The sequence below is a fragment of the Mycteria americana genome, assembly GCF_035582795.1.
Source record: "Mycteria americana isolate JAX WOST 10 ecotype Jacksonville Zoo and Gardens chromosome Z unlocalized genomic scaffold, USCA_MyAme_1.0 Scaffold_18, whole genome shotgun sequence".
NCBI lineage: Eukaryota > Metazoa > Chordata > Aves > Ciconiiformes > Ciconiidae > Mycteria > Mycteria americana.
Genome location: NW_027445436.1, coordinates 14,393,143 through 14,406,824, shown reverse-complemented (window position 1 = coordinate 14,406,824; position 13,682 = coordinate 14,393,143). Strand labels below are relative to the sequence as shown.

The 13,682-nt window shown below is 45.1% G+C and overlaps 1 long non-coding RNA gene across 2 annotated transcripts; it reads right to left on the bottom strand.

The window, feature by feature from the left end:
* Positions 1 to 319: 319 nt before the first annotated feature.
* LOC142402928 (uncharacterized) lies at positions 320 to 12,494 on the bottom strand. Of its 2 annotated transcripts, none has more exons than XR_012773514.1 (3): positions 11,834 to 12,494; positions 9,761 to 9,916; positions 320 to 698 (listed from the first exon to the last, which is right to left on the bottom strand). It is a non-coding gene; the product is annotated as an uncharacterized LOC142402928 (long non-coding RNA). The 2 variants fall into 2 exon arrangements; XR_012773515.1 differs by having other exon boundaries at positions 320 to 678.
* Between the last annotated feature and the right edge of the window lie 1,188 nt (positions 12,495 to 13,682).

The following is a 13,682-nucleotide window of genomic DNA, read 5'->3' as shown; positions in this document are numbered from 1 at the left end:
TGTAACTGAGTGTTTAAATCTTGTAATGCTGCTCTAGTTGCATTCGCTAATAGTTCTACTTGTCCTGTCAGATTGTAAAACCACATTCGACTCTGAAAGGAGGTAATTTGGAGACTGAAGATAGCTTCGGTTTAAATCTAAAGTTAAAATTCCCCACTCGAGGGGAACGGCTGCAGATTTAGGTAACAGTAAACAGGCCATTATACTGCTGGCATTATGGATTCTTCCAAAGGACTGGACAAGTTTTAAGACTAAATTTCTGTTACAAAAAGTAAATGCTAGGTTAATCAATGCCACGGATACAATTTTCATTGTAACCATGCTAAATTAATAACACTTTCCGAGAGTGTCCTAGGAGTAATTTCAATAGTAGTTTTCTAAAAGAGAAACCTTGATACAATTCATCGACAGTCCCTGGTTAGTCGGAGTTTCAGTTCTCCAGTTGGCATAGAGGTCCACTTGTCCTGGTCTGGCGCCTTCTTCATTCTAGTATAATGAGTCCAGGAGTCGATCCCATTCACCTTTACCACTGTATAAGTTTTTAATAGCACTGTATAAGGTCCTTTCCACTTTTCTTTCAAGGGCTCATCTTTCCAGGTCCATACGTAGACCGTGTCTCCTGGTTGGAATGGGTGTACTGGAGTGTCCAAGGGAATGGGAGTCTTCTGGTTTGGGTACCTATGCAGGGAGGATAAACTCTGTGAGAGAGAGATCAAATACTCTTTAATTACAGCCTGTCCCTTTATATGCATTTGGTCTCCCTTTGTGGTTAAATGATTGATTGGATATGGTTTCCCATACAGGATCTCAAATGGACTAGCACCTTCCCTAGTTCTGGGTGTAATTCGTACTCTCATTAGTGCTATGGGTAGAATATCTACCCATTTCATTTGAGTTTCCTGACACACTTTAGAAATCTGTCTTTTTAGGGTTTGATTAATTCTTTCTACTTTGCCGCTGGACTGTGGCCTCCAAGGGGTATGCAAATCCCATTTAACGTCTAGCAATCTAGAAACTCCCTGCACTATTTCTGCAATAAAGTGGGGTCCGTTATCGGAGGATATACCTTCTGAGACACCGAATCTGGGGATAATTTCTTTCAATAAAATTTTAATCACTTCCCTAGCCTTGTTAGTGCCACAAGGGAAAGCTTCGGGCCAACCAGAAAAGGTGTCTACCGTTACCAATAAATATTTATACAGATTACATGTCGGAGTGGGAGACGGACCCGGAGTAACGATGAATCTCAATATGAGTATGGTCGTCCTCGTTTATTCAGATTACTTAACAGGTTTATATAGAAGCTAAGCAAAGCACGCGCTAACAGCGACTATTCTATTGGATAACTATACTTGTCCACGCGCTTAAAACAATTATATGATTGGTACAAAGTTGCCGTTCACGCACTGTTCACAAAGGGGGTCTTATCAGCACTTTCCCAGGCTTAGTCCCGCTTATCTTGCTTTACCAAGTACTCCTTCTGCTGTTCTCAAGGGAATTTCACCTTGATCTCTGGCTCCCAGGCCCCATCAAAGGCTGGATTGCTCACATCAATTAAGCTGTGTCCTTTTCCACTTAACCATTCTTCCACAATTCCCCCTTCTTGTTTTTGAGCGATCCAGGCATGATTTATCATGGTTCTAAAAGCCTTTTTTACACAGCTACATGCTACGCAAAAACACAGACCTATGATAACTAAAATTATTAAAAGTCGTAATCCCTCAGCTAACAAACCCTTTAGCCATGATGGTAAGGACCCAAACAAACTGGTTAACCACTCATCAAAAAACCCCTGATTTTGTCGAATTTTGTTGGCATGCTCTTTCAGCCATCGTAGTTGTTTGTGAATTGATTCACTGTGATCAGACAGGTTCATACAACACATGCCTTCAAAATCCTCACAACCATGACCTTGGGCTAATAATAAAAAATCAATTGCTGCTCTATTTTGCAAAATTGCGTGGCGTAAGCTATTTTGATCCTCTAATAGTGTTTCTATTACCTGGGTGGTGACTTTTGCTTGTTTTTTAGCCCAACAGGCTAATTGCCCAACCTGTTTCAGGGCTCGTCCTGCTGCCCCCCCAGGTATGAACAGGGACAGGAACACTCTCTCAGTGGTACTGAGGAGGGCAAGTTCATCATCACAATCCGGGGAAAGACCCGTGATTTCTCGTTTTGTTCGATGTTTGATTTCTATTGTTTTATTTCTTACATCTTTCCACCAATTTTGATCTGGGGCTAATAACGTTAATTTTCCAAGATAGCACGGCCCACCAAACACGTTCTGTGGAACTCCTTGCCACGTTCTATCACCACATATTAAAAAGACATCTGGAGGCAAGGCCTTAGGAGTGCCATTGTTCCAGATTGGTACTCCTCCCTTAGTCTCGGCTCCTAGGGCCGCCTGGTCCCCACAATAACCAGCTGGATCGTAATAATCGTTATAGCGCCTTTCTTTTGATGTGACATTTGTCCATTCAATCCAATTAGATGTTCTATAATAATTGGTGCCAGTAAAGGCGGGTCCTCCAAATATAAAACAAGTTTGAGTCCAATTTTTTGTTTTATTGCCAATCCTCATTGATCCTAATAAGCTTAACTCTTGGGGGTCCCACGGCAGTGTAACATTTAGACTATTGATGAGTGTGGCACTGCAGCCACTAACATTGGTAGCTCGACTACAGTTTTTTGTAGCAAAACTACTAAAGTCAGTTGCCTTAAAACCTGGTACCCCTAGTAGACACGTCCGGAAAGGCTCTGTAGCAGACGCAAGTGAGAGGCAAAACGCTTGTTGACCTGTTTTGTTCGCCCAGGTAACCCACATATTTTCTCTGGGCTCAATTTTGTGAAGACTCATCACCACCGGGAGTACTATCCCGATGATCAGGGGTAGGTTCATCTTGCTTGTCGGATGAGCCATGAGGAGTTAGAACAGGCTTCACGTTTCTGCTCGGCACCCACACTGGACCGTGACCTTGACCAAGACCAAGGTCCAATTGATGGCTACGAATATGGATGATACAGCAGGCTGCTGTACGTTGACCTAATACAGACCGCAGTCTGATAAATAAACTCCCCAATCTAGGATTCGTTGTTTCCCGTAATAGGGCATCTTCTAGACGTGGCACTATTCCAGCCACATACATTGAGTCAGTTACCACATTTAAGGGAATATTTATCCAATTAGTCAAAGCCCAAATTACTGCAGTCAGTTCCAAAGTCTGGAGGGAATCTTGAGGCTGCCCCTCCATGACATACTGCTTCCAATTGTCGCCTTCCTTCCAGACACAGGCTGCACGCCGCAGGCGCTTGCCTGCATCTGTATACACAGTGACACCATCTGGTAATGGGTTGTTGCTTACTTTGGATCTCTGTATCCACTGATTCTGTCTTAACATCTGCCATAATTTTCCTTGTGGTTGTTGAGAGTGTATTTTACCATCATAGCCTAATAGGGCATTCTGTATGGCCTCAGCATTACGAAGCCACCACTCTACCTCCACAGTACTAACAGGTATACTAATGTCCTCTGGTTCCTGGCCACTAATTTCTATAATTCGTGACCGTCCTTTCCGTATTAATTCGCCTACTGCTTCAGTTCGTGTTTGGATACTCCTTTTTGGTTGTACGCTTAAAAATACCCATTCTAAAATATTGAACATATCTCCTTGTCCTTTGCATTTGGCAGTGGCAGTGGCATTTAATTGAAAGGTTGAGGTGAGTTCCCCTTTCTTATTTTGCCACTGACAAATGACTGCATAAGGTGAGTCTTTTCCATTACAGACGATTAACGATATTGGCAGTGGTAAGATGCGGCGCGATGACCAAGCTGCGTGCATTTTTTGAATGATTTGCTGTAGCACCGTGTGGTGCTCCATTGTTAATGTCACTTTGTCCGCAGGATTTGTCCCGCGCAATAACGCAGTCAGGGGTGCAATGTCAGTATTAGAAATACCAACACAATTGCGAACCCATTGAATGTCCCCAAGCAAGGTTTGGATGTCATGTAAGGTATGCAGTTGAGTGACAAGCTCTGTTTTTTGTGGTCGGATTTTTGAGTCTGTAATAGACCACCCAAGATATTTCCAAGGGGCAGTATGCTGCACCTTCTCTGGTGCAATGACAAGCCCCTTTTTCGCTAATATGGTGATGAGCTGGCGCAATGACTCGTCTGAGAATGGCTGTTCTCGACAGCAAAGAATATCATCCATATAATGATAAATTATCGTATTTGACCATTGGGCTCGAAGTGGTTGCAGCGCCCACGCTACATACAATTGACACAATGTGGGTGAATTTTTCATTCCTTGTGGTAAAACAACCCATTCGTATCGCTCTGCCGGTGCAGCCTTGTTCACCGTCGGCACAGAGAAGGCGAAACGTTGAGTGTCTTGTGGGTGCAGTGGAATGGTAAAAAAACAGTCTTTTAAGTCGACTATCAAGATGTGCCATCCGTGTGGTAACATACTGAGAGATGGCATTCTGGGCTGCAACGCACCCATAGATTGCATTTGGTCATTGACCTTACGCAAGTCATGCAAAAGTCGCCATTTTCCACTTTTCTTCGGGATTACAAAAATGGGAGTGTTCCAGGGACTAACAGAAGGCTTAATATGTCCAGCTGCCAGTTGTTCAGCAACCAATTGTTTGGCAATTTGCAGTCGCTCTTTAGTCATGGGCCACTGGTCAACCCACACAGGCTCATTTGTAAGCCATGTAAGTGACGGGTTGGGCGGCTGCTCCCCAGTGCCCATGACTAAAAATGCTTTGTTGTCAGAACGGCTCCAATTTGACTTAGCACATCTCGCCCGATTAGTGCTTCTAACGTCCCAGGCAAGGGCAACACATACACCTTAAGAGTGGCATGCTGCCCCTCCGGAAACTGTAAATGTATTGGATGTTTGCTAATATAGGGTACTGATTGTCCACCAACTCCTGCAATACTTGATGTTGGTAATTCTACTGGCCAACTTGAAGGCCATATGTTGCGGCTGATGATTGTAACATCCGCCCCAGTATCTAACATCGCATCAATTTGTTGCGATGTGCCCTGTTGAGTAATAGTAATTTTCATTGTTGGCCGCTGATTTAATTTTGTTGTAAAACAAACAGCAGGGCCAGTGGACCCGAAACCTTGATTGCCCCGTCGAACATTTGATTGAGGCATATGGGTCAATGGGTTGCTAATAGCAACTATTTGTGCGATTTTACTACCTCCAGGGATAAACACAGGTGGACAAACAGTATAGACCATGATGTAGATACGACCCGTGTAATCTGCGTCGATTACTCCAGGTAACACGATGAGACCTTGTATACCGGCGGAGGACCGGCCTAGTAGCAATCCTCCAACGTTGCTTTCTTGATGAACAAGAGGTCCTATAACATTGCTGGGAACTTTCTGGACATTAGAGTCAACGAGGGTGACATCTACTGTGGTTTCCACGTCGACTCCCAGGCTTCCTCGGGTGGCTGGTAGGCACTGTTGTAGAAAACCCGTGTTCCGTTTTGGGGGTTCATTTGTGTCTGCGCGCGACCTCTCTCCGCGCTCGGCTTCCAGTTTCCCGAGCATGCCTTGGTAGCATGATTGTTTTTCTGGCAGTGGTCACACCAAACTGCAGCACGACAATTCGTTTTCATGTGGCCTGATTCCCCACAGCGAAAGCAGCTGCCACGAAAAGGTTGTCCTGGCGGTCGGCGAGGTTTTCCTTTGGGAGTAGGGCCTTGTTTTTTCTGCACCACTGCAACTAGTGGCTGCATTATTTCTCGAACTGCTCCCTGGACCGCAGCAGCAACGGTATTTCCCTGTCGTTGTGTTTCGGCTCTTTCTACTCGTAGAAGCATTTCCTCTACTCCAGCTCCTTTGGGCAAACTGGCTAGCATTTGTCTTGTTGTCTTATTAGCATTATCAAAAGCTAATATTTTGAACATTTGTTGTCTGTTGTCTTCTGATAAATCAGGATGATTCATGATAGCTTCCCAGAGTCGATCTACAAAATTACTGTATTTCTCGGTTGCTCCTTGTTGGAGATTACTAAAGGAGGGAACGTTGGATCCCGGTAGGCTAAGGAATGCCTCAAGTGCTAGCTGAGCAGACAATTGTAGCATATTCGCTGGAAAAGTTATCTGCACTTGATAGTCGCTGTATGGTCCTTGCCCTACGAGCATATCCGCAGTGATTCCACGAAGTGGGTCCCCGTCTCTTTGTCTTTGAGCAGCAGCATTAATGGCTCGCTGTTGCCAGGATGACATCCACAGTAAATACTGTGTTGGGGTAAGTAACAGTCTCATCAGGTTTTGACAATCATATGGACACATGAGGTCGGCAGAAAAGATCCAACTAACAATTTGTCTTGTAGCCTCGGATTTTAATCCATATGTTGAGACGGTGGTTCGGGCTTGTTGCAGTATTTTCCAATCATGAGGCTCCCACTTTCCTTGCCCGTCTCTCTGCACAACTGGAAACGCTAGTGTCATAGGGCCTTCAGCCCCCCCCACAGGCTTCCACTGTCCTTCTACAATTGCATCTTTGATGACACCGCTCCAGCGTGTGGGTTTAGGGAGTGCTGGAAGGTTCATTAAACATGGAGGCACAGCTTCTCCTTTCCTTTTTGTTTGTAATTCCAGAGTATCAAGACGTTTTAAAACTGCTTGCAACATTTTTGCAGTGGCATCAGAGGATTGTGGCAGCTCTTCCCCGCTAGATGGTGTGGTAGTTCCAGAGGATTCCGTAGAGGGGGGTAGGGGCGGATAGAACGAGGTTGAGGGCGGCAACGGAGGCGCGGAGGGTGGTTCACTGGGCGGAGCTGCAGGGGGAAGTCGGCAGGCTGCTCCGCCCAAGTCGTTACGTTTTGTCGCTCCCGCCCCTCCAGGGGGTTTTGGCGGAGCAACTTCCGCATTCGCTTCACAGTTTGCATTAACCCTGCTAACTGGAACTTCCGCCTTTTCTGGCTCCTGCACTGATTCCGCCATAACACGCAGTTCAGAAACGTTTTTACAGACAGTTCCAGACGCGCCTCTCACGGCAGGCAGCCCAAAAATTCGCGCAATAGGTCCCGGTTTGTTTTCGGGCTTATCTTTAGACACTCCCGGACCTAACATTTGGGCAGCAGCGCAAGCTACTTCCCTCTCCGCCTTCATCGCTTTCAAAGTTTCCAAGACAGTGTTCCAGAGTCCACGAACCGCCTTTATGTCCTTTTCTTCCTTTTTATCCCCCTCTATTGTTTTCTGCCACATCGTTCCTCCAAAATCTCGCCATTCCGATACGGAAAATAACATGCAGGTGTCAGAAAAGTGACCCCAACATTGTCCCAATTTAATCAACCTTATTAACTACTTCACTGGTGCTTCTATCCCTCTCTTAGAGAGGATTCCAGTGAGCAACGTGGCCGCAGCTTCTGTTTCCATCACTGCGCCTGAGAGGTGAGGAGCGACCTCACACCGGCGTCTGCCCTGCTTCTTGCCCCAGGCAGCGCTTCCCTCAGCCGTGGTTTCCCAACTCCCCTCCTCTAGCTGCTTACCGCAGTCACGGAGATTTCATCGGTGCATCCTCTGCTACCAGATGTCGGAGTGGGAGACGGACCCGGAGTAACGATGAATCTCAATATGAGTATGGTCGTCCTCGTTTATTCAGATTACTTAACAGGTTTATATAGAAGCTAAGCAAAGCACGCGCTAACAGCGACTATTCTATTGGATAACTATACTTGTCCACGCGCTTAAAACAATTATATGATTGGTACAAAGTTGCCGTTCACGCACTGTTCACAAAGGGGGTCTTATCAGCACTTTCCCAGGCTTAGTCCCGCTTATCTTGCTTTACCAAGTACTCCTTCTGCTGTTCTCAAGGGAATTTCACCTTGATCTCTGGCTCCCAGGCCCCATCAAAGGCTGGATTGCTCACATCAATTAAGCTGTGTCCTTTTTCACTTAACCATTCTTCCACAATTACACCTTGGCAATTCCGTAAAATCTATTTGCCAGTATTCCCCGGGAGTTATTCCTTGTTTTACGATTCCTCCCATGATTTTCTTTGCAATTTTTGGGTTATTGGCACAACAGATGATAGCGTGCTTTTTAACTATTATATCTGCTAGGCTTTGCATTCTTGGCCCAATGACGTGTCTTTTGGCAATTAGCACTAATGCATCTGCTCCTGCTCCCGAGTGTGTTTCTTGGTGCAGTTTCTCGAGTAGAATTTCCATCATCTTTTCAGAAATTAATAATTGCTTCAGTGGTGTCACCCACCAACCCTGATCAGTTTTGGAACAATCTAATTGCCCTGCCAATTGATTTTCCTTCTCAGTATATTGTGGGGGTGATAATTCCAAATGGGGTACTGGAATTAAAGCTCCTTCAAATTTTGATTTCTGTAATGCTGCTTCTTTTGCTAACTGGTCTGCTTTTCGATTTCCCTTTGTGATTTCATTGTTTCCCTTCTGATGCGCTTTACAATGCATTATAGCAACCTCCTTCGGTTGAAGGACTGCCTGTAAGAGCTTCATTATTTCTGTTCCATATTTGATCGGAGTCCCATGTGAACTTAATAGTCCTCTTTCTTTCCAAATTGCCCCATGTGCATGCACTACTCCGAATGCATACTTAGAATCTGTGTAAATATTGACTCTTTTTCCCTGACTAAGCTCCAAAGCTTGTGTTAGTGCAACCAATTCTGCCTTTTGAGCAGATGTATTACTAGGCAAAGATACTTCTAAGGCCCGAGTACGTGTTACCACTGCATATCCAGCTTTCCGTCTTCCTTCCAACATAAAGCTGCTTCCATCAGTAAATAACTCCAGTTCTGCATTTGGTAGGGGTTCGTCTTGCAGGTCAGGTCTACTAGAATATACTTGTTCGATGGTGGTTAAGCAGTCATGATGCAATTCACCGGATTCGGAAATTGGGAGCAGAGTTGCAGGATTTAGAGCAGAGGTCAGGGAGATTACACCACCATCTTGTTCCAGCAGCACAGCTTGATATTTAGCTAACCTGCTTGGGGAGATCCAATGATGCCCTTTATTCTCAAGGAGAGAAGACACAGCATGAGGTACAAACACAGTAATCGGTTGGCCTAACGTCAATTTCCGAGATTCTTCAGTCAAAGTTGCAGTAGCCGCTACTGCCCTCAAACAAGCGGGCCAACCTTTACTGACTTCATCTAATTGCTTGGAAAAGTATCCCACCGGTCTTTTCCAGCTCCCCAATTTTTGTGTCAAAACTCCTAATGCCACTTGCTGTCGTTCACGTACATATAATTGGAAGAGTTTCCTCAAATTCAGGAGTCCCAAAGCAGGAGCCTCCATGAGTTTCCTTTTAATTTCATCAAAACTTTTCCTACATTCAGGTGTCCATTCGAGAACCCCCTCGGGTCCTTTCACAGCAGCATACAGTGGTTTGGCAATTAGTCCAAAATTGGGAATCCATAAGCGACACCATCTGGCCATTCCCAGAAATCCTCTTAATTGCTTCTTTGATGTAGGTACAGCAATTCTACAAATTGCCTCTTTTCTCTCAGTACTTAATTCTCTCTGTCCTTTGGTGATTTCAAACCCCATATATTGGACCTTTTCTTTCCCAATCTGAGCCTTTTTCTTAGAAACCCGATACCCTGCCAAGCCCAGAAAGTTAAGCAAAGTGATTGTGGCTTCCAGACATGCCTCATAACTGTCAGAACCAATTAGCAAATCATCAACATATTGCAACAATGTTACAGCATCATGATCATTTTGCCATAGTTCCAATTCTTTGGCTAGTACGTTACCAAACAAGGTAGGGCTGTTCTTGAATCCTTGGGGAAGGACAGTCCAGCAGAGTTGTGTCTTTCGTCCTGTAGCTGGATTCTCCCATTCAAAGGCGAAGATGGTCTGGCTCTGCTCATCCACAGGTATACAGAAGAAGGCGTCCTTTAAATCTAACACTGTGAAATAAGTATTACTGTTAGGGATTGTAGTAAGGAGGGCATATGGATTTGGAACCACAGGGTGGACAGCTACTGTCCTTGCATTAATTTCTCGTAAGTCCTGTACCAGTCTATATTCAGAAGAATGGGGCTTCTTTACAGGTAGGATGGGAGTATTAAATGCCGATTGACACTCCTGTAACAATCCGTGTTCTAAAAAGGAGCTTATTATAGGTTCTAATCCTTTTTGGGCCTCCATCTTAATGGGGTATTGTTTCTTTCTTACCAGTTGAGCTCCTGGTTTCAGTTCAGTCTTTACCGGGGTTGCATTCTTCGCTTGTCCGGGTATCTTCGATGCCCACACCAGAGGTATGACCGCATTCAGTACTTCCTCTGGAATATTCATTTCTTCATTAGGATCTTTCTCGGTTAGCAAACATATCTGGGCTTTCCAGGCAGTCTCTGGAGGAATATGCAACTGAACAGAGTCTTCAGAAAAAGTTAGTTGTGCATTCAGTTTACAGAGTAAATCCCATCCAAGCAATGGTAAGGGGCATTCTGGCATCTAAAGGAATTCATGAGTTAATTTAGTATTTCCAATTGAACATTCCATAGGTTGTAAAAACGGCCCTAAAGTCTTTTTCCCTGTTGCACCAACAACGCTTATTTTAGTTCTACTTAAGGGTCCCCTACAACTAGTTACTACAGAATGTGTGGCTCCGCTATCAATTAAAAAAATCTATTATTTCATTGCCCAGCTTGACTGGAACCAGAGGATCGGCTGGGGAAACTTTATACACCTTATATGCGATTGACAATAACTGTGAGATTGTCACGCCATCCGCACCCTCTACCTTTTGTAACTTCTTTCTTATATCTGCTGCTGCTTGACCAATAAACAGCATGTTAAATAACTTTGAATTGCTATCATCTTCCGGATCCAGATCTGTCCATTTTCGAGCTACTTCGCACAATCTCTCATAGAAGGCTGACGGGGTTTCCTTATCCCCCTGCCTTACTTGGTATAGTTCAGATAAATTCTTAGGCTTTTGCACTCCATGTTGAATCCCATACAAAATTAACTTTTGATATTCCTTTACCCTCTGTAATCCCTCACTTGTGTTTGGATCCCACTCCGGATCCTCTTTTGGGAGGTACATATCGGCATTAGGCACCCCCCCGTTGTTGGATCAGTCCCTCTCTAGCCTTCTCTAAAATCGTTCTCCTCTCCTCAGTGGTAAACAAATATTCTAGGAGAGCCTGTACATCTCCCCAGTTAGGATTATGAGTCATCATTACAGTTTTAGCAGTACTATACGTTCCTTCTGGATTGTTTCGATTCAATACAACAAGATTTTCCCTTTTTCTCTTTTAACGCATATATTCCAATCTGATGTTTAGAATCCACTAAGCCACATTTCTTCCTAATATCCCAATCATTTCTTAATGCAAAAAACATATCCACATAAGGTATTTCATCCCATTTTTCAGTTCTCCGACAAAACAACATTAATTGCAATATAGTGTTATATTTCAAGGATCCATTCTCAGGCCATTTTTCACCATCTTCCAATTGATATTGTGGCCACCATTGATTACAATATTGTTTTAGCTTATTTTTAGTCATGGGATCCCCCCCAAATTTCTTCCAATTCTTCAGGATGCATCCTAGAGGAGAGCAAAGGGGTGCCTCCGGGGAAGCAGCAGCGCCCATATCGGTACCGAAAAACCCAGCGTTTCTACACAAAGCAGAACGAGGGACGTCTCCATTTGTTACTCAGAACAGAACACCGTGTAGAAACAAACAGAACTATGCTGCTGCCGTGTATCTTTCCTGATGCGTCTTATGCAGAGCCCAGAACAGAACAGATGGTGCCTGCTTCCCAAGAGATCTTGCCCCTACCCCCCTTTTCTCATATCCCCCCCAAAACCCACCTCTTTTCAGTAGCGTTGCACCGTTGTGTCGCTTACCGCCCAACTGCAGGAGAGGAGCTGAAGGAGTCCCCGATCAACAGGTCGGTGCGCGCTGGAGTCCACTCAGGTCTCTTCTCCCCGTCGGATGCAGCAAGATGAACTGGGCAAGGCTGTCAGCTCAGTCCCATCTGGGTCGCCAAAACTGTTATCCCACAAGTGTGAGGTCGTTTACCTGGTGTGCAAGACGCCAATATACACACAGGGCAGAGGTCTTTTATTTCATGTCTGCGCAGAGATGGGCGCTAGGTGGTAGCTCCACAAAGCTAGCACAAAGTTCGGTCATGCAGGTACAGTATTTATACAGTCTAGTTATGCATATGCATAAGTAATTACACAAAGCAGTTTTCTATTGGTCTACATTTCTCTTATTTCAACTTAAAGCTACAGTGCTACTTTAATATTCTGCGCATGCTCAAAGGTGAGGGGTCTCTGCTTGGGCCGGGGTCTCCAGCTCAAGGGGTGTGACTTTTAGTATTATAATGAGGATCGTTCGCGTGAGGGTGCGTCTTATCACACTTCTACTAGTTGTTTCAGATGGTTCCCAAAACGTCTTAATTAGCTTACATATTTCTCCAGGATGTGCTTCTCTCCCAAGGACAGTAATTCTTGTTTAGACGTTCCGCTTTCCAGTCTGAATCCCCCTTATCAACTTTATGTAAGTCCTGGCCTTCCACCAGCTCCTGTTAGACTACACACAGTTGTCCCATCAGGTCTTCTTGCTGTATACAAACAGTTACTGTGCAATCGGGTGCATCTCACAAATGCTCATAGGGTGTCATTTTCCCAACATGACAATTATTCAGGTATAAACGTTGCCTGTTGCAGCACCTCCCCCCACCCCTTCAATGTGTGGATAGCTGTCAATTTTTGTATTTGGTCCTTTAAGAGGCCATTCATACGCTCTATCAGACCATTTGCTGTTGGGGTATACGGTAGGTGATGCAACCATCATATACCCACATCATTGGCCCGATCTTGGACTCGCTGTGCAGTAAAGTGGGTTATATATTCACCAATTGGAGCCGCAAGCGCTGTAGCTTTAAATGGGGGTGCTTTACCTAATGTCAATGTTACTGTTACAAGGCCAGCCGCAGTCTCCACCACCCTCCAGTCCTTGTACCAGCACTGTCTGTCCCTGCAAGTCCCGCAAAGCTGAATGCAAAATAGTTACTTCCGCACCTGTGTCCAACAAGGCCAGTACATGTTGCGTTCCTCCCCGCGGCCAATGAACTGTAAGCGGAACAAAGGGGTGTCGGTCCCCCGCGCTCATTGTCACCGCTCACACCGTGGAGGGCCAGCCTGCAAGTCCATCCTGCGCTGGTGGCAGGGACCATTCAACCGGGGCACGGGGCGCTGCAGAAGCAGGTGGCATCGCAGCATTTCTCGCAGCCCCCTTGCATTTCTGGTTGGTGGTGCGCTACACTGCCCTGCTGGCAATTGTAGCCAACGTTGGTGATGGGCTCAGCTTTGGCCAGCGGCGGGTCTGTCTTGGAGCCAGCTGGAACTGGCTGTGTCCGACATGGGGACAGCTTCTGGCATCTTCTCACAGAAGCCACCCCTGCAGCCCCCCTGCTACCAAAACCTTGCCATACAAACCCAATATATTCCACCCTTTGCCTCTGTGAATCACATATTTAAGAATTATCATTAAAATACACATTCATCACACAGTTTACAATCTTCACAAACTTCACTTACACCAACAAAAAGAATTCCCCACACCAAAATCAAAATAACATCATCACAACACCGACAAAGGTGGACAATTTACACACACTCCACCCCTCGTCCCTTCACCACAATTACAACA